A 2723-nucleotide genomic window follows, 5' to 3' on the forward strand; every position below is an offset into this window, starting at 1 on the left:
GAGAGAATCCCGTGCTGTCAGCATAGACCCTGATGTGGGGCTTGAACTCATGAACCGTGAGATCATGACCTGAGCCGAAATCAAGAGTCAGATGCTTGACCAACCTAGCCACTGAGGTGTCCCAGAAAATCTCATTTTTGACTTGATTCAGAGGTAGAAAATCTCAGAGAAGACAGCCTCCATCTCTTGGCAATCTGTTCCTGGTGGGTTTGTTTGGCCTCCATCTCTTGGCAATCTGTTCCTGGTGGGTTTGTTTGGCCTCCTTCATTCTCTTGACCAAAAATTTAGTATACTCTGCAACGTCTTCCTTATTCTTCCTAGTACACTGTTTCTTTAGAGCAATATGCCAACACCTGTGTTGGGGGACACATGGGGTAACAAGACTGAATCTTGGGCACTTTGGTTCTAGGTTTCTTACCTTCTCTGTGTAGCGGCTTCCTCACAACATACTGGTGGACATCATCTTCTTTAGAGAGATTGAAACGTTTGCAGATTCTGCTAGCTCTTTTGAGCCCCAGGTGACGAGACACAGTAGTATCAGTGAACCCAGGAATATCCTTCTCCCCTTATTTACAATGACCAAGTTGAGAACATTGAGATGGGCATCCACAATGCAACCCTGAACAGATTTACATTTTTTTCTCCAGTCCTCCTTGCTCTGTAGAAGTCAGCAGCAGGTGGACATAGCCAAGGGTCAAGACACCCTGCTTCATGGAGAAGCCTTGTTTTTCGTTGCCACCACTGACTCAGACCACATAACCCTCCATTCTTCACCCAGAGCGTCAGCAGCAACTTCTGTGGGCATACCTTTCTCATAAAAGGTAGGAAGTTTGTGTTCATCATCCACTTCAGTGAGTTTCTGGCAGCCAGTAGCTGGGAAAGAGATGTTCATCTTCATCCTGAAGCAGCCCACTGCCTCCGAGGCACCCTGAAAGAGAGCATGAATTTGTCATTTCAAGGAATTATAAACCATGTCTTGAGACAGGTGGTCACTTCTCTAGACTCCCTACTGCCTGAGCGAGAGGCATGAAACCAGCAAGGAAGCCACTAGCAGGCAACACTGGTGGTACTGTGGAGGAGAGCTGCACTTGAGTGTTCAGCCTTTCTGTGCTCTATGTAATGCCACCAACACTATCAATAACCTTTAAATGTGCTGCTTCCCAGCAGAGTTGTGATGTGCGATAAAGCTTTGTTGGATGAATGGATGATTGGTGTTTTTATGTCTTTGTCCCCCCCACCCTTCAAATGTAAACACAGCCTAAAAGTCCAACCATCCCTCTTACCACTTCATAGAAACCAAGCCTAGAAGTTCAATCAGACCTAAAGACCTCCTTTCAGTATTTTCTACTAACAAACTTTTGTTTGTTCAACTTGTTAATGGCTATATTTCTCTTTGTATTCCCTTTCAGGACCAACAGGACTAATTTCTGGGATATAACATATAGTTAACCAGCTTGAATTACAGATACAGAACCCAGCTACCAAGCATGGGTCAAGGGCTTACTGTGGCAGAGACTGAGTAGCTATACACCAAGTCTATTTTTTCTCCTTCCTGGAAGCTTTTCCAGCCTTGTTTGTAATTAAATGTGATCCTGTGTTAGCTAATAGAGTGTGAGCAAAAGTGATAGGTGCTAATTGTAGACCTGTCCAATAACCTTCCATCCCTCCATAACATACCATCTTTGTTTTCTATTTCCCTGGCTTAGTGACAAGAAGCATGGTGAGCTGGGAGCCCACAGGTCAAAATAGCAGACCCACAAGATAAACGAAGCCCTAAATCTTTACTTGGAGGAGAGACACTTGCCAGTCAGATACCTCTTTTGGACTTTATATGAGTGAGAAATGAACATCTTTTGTATTATGTTACTGAGATGCTAGGATCTATCTGCTAAAGCAACTAGCATTACCCTAACTGAATCATATACACACAAAGAAAGAATCATGGAAATTACAGCTCGAAAGCACTTTAGAAATCAAATCCAATGCTCAACATTCAGAAAGGTGAAATGATTCCCCAAGAGTAACAATCTGGTACCAGAACCTACGTGTTATATATTAGTCAGGATGAACTGAAACTGCAGTAAACAAAAAGAGTAATGTATTGGCTCATTTTATTGAAAAATTCATGGGTAGGGCTGAATCCAGACGCTGAGACAATGTTATCCTGATTTGGCCTCTGAGTGAGCTCTGTTCCACGAGGTGGTCTCTGTTCCCACGAAGGCTCTCCACTTCTGGGAGAAAACTGTTTCCTGGCAACTCCAAGATATAACCCCGACAGAGTGGAAGTTTTTCTTAGTCCACACTTTAAACAAAAATCTTGTAATAATTGCTTCTGATTGACCTGGCCTTGTCATATACCCATCTCTGAACTAAATGATGCAGCCACCACCCTATTGACTATCTACGTGGCATCAGCCTCAATCATAAGATCTATAAAAGCCAGAGTTCAGGGTTCTTACCCAACTTTACTAGATGCACCCTCTCTCTTTCACAAGAGAATTAACTATGCATTTATTGGGGCGCCTGGGGGGCTCAGTGGGTTAAGCATCCAACTTCAACTCAGGTCATGATCTCATGGTTCATGAGTTCGAATCCCACATTGGGTTCCGTGCTGATGGTGCAGAGTCTTCTTGGGATTCTGTCTCTCTCCCTCTCTGCGCCTCCCCCACTTACTTGCACACATGTGCACAGACAGTCTCTCTCTCTCTCTCTCTCTCTCAAAA

General features: G+C 44.0%; 1 pseudogene; it reads right to left on the bottom strand.

The window, feature by feature from the left end:
• Window positions 1-313: 313 nt before the first annotated feature.
• Window positions 314-898, bottom strand: LOC131493451 (small ribosomal subunit protein eS6-like; annotated as a pseudogene).
• Window positions 899-2723: the final 1825 nt, after the last annotated feature.

This window comes from Neofelis nebulosa, chromosome 2 (genome assembly GCF_028018385.1).
Source record: "Neofelis nebulosa isolate mNeoNeb1 chromosome 2, mNeoNeb1.pri, whole genome shotgun sequence".
Taxonomy (NCBI): domain Eukaryota; kingdom Metazoa; phylum Chordata; class Mammalia; order Carnivora; family Felidae; genus Neofelis; species Neofelis nebulosa.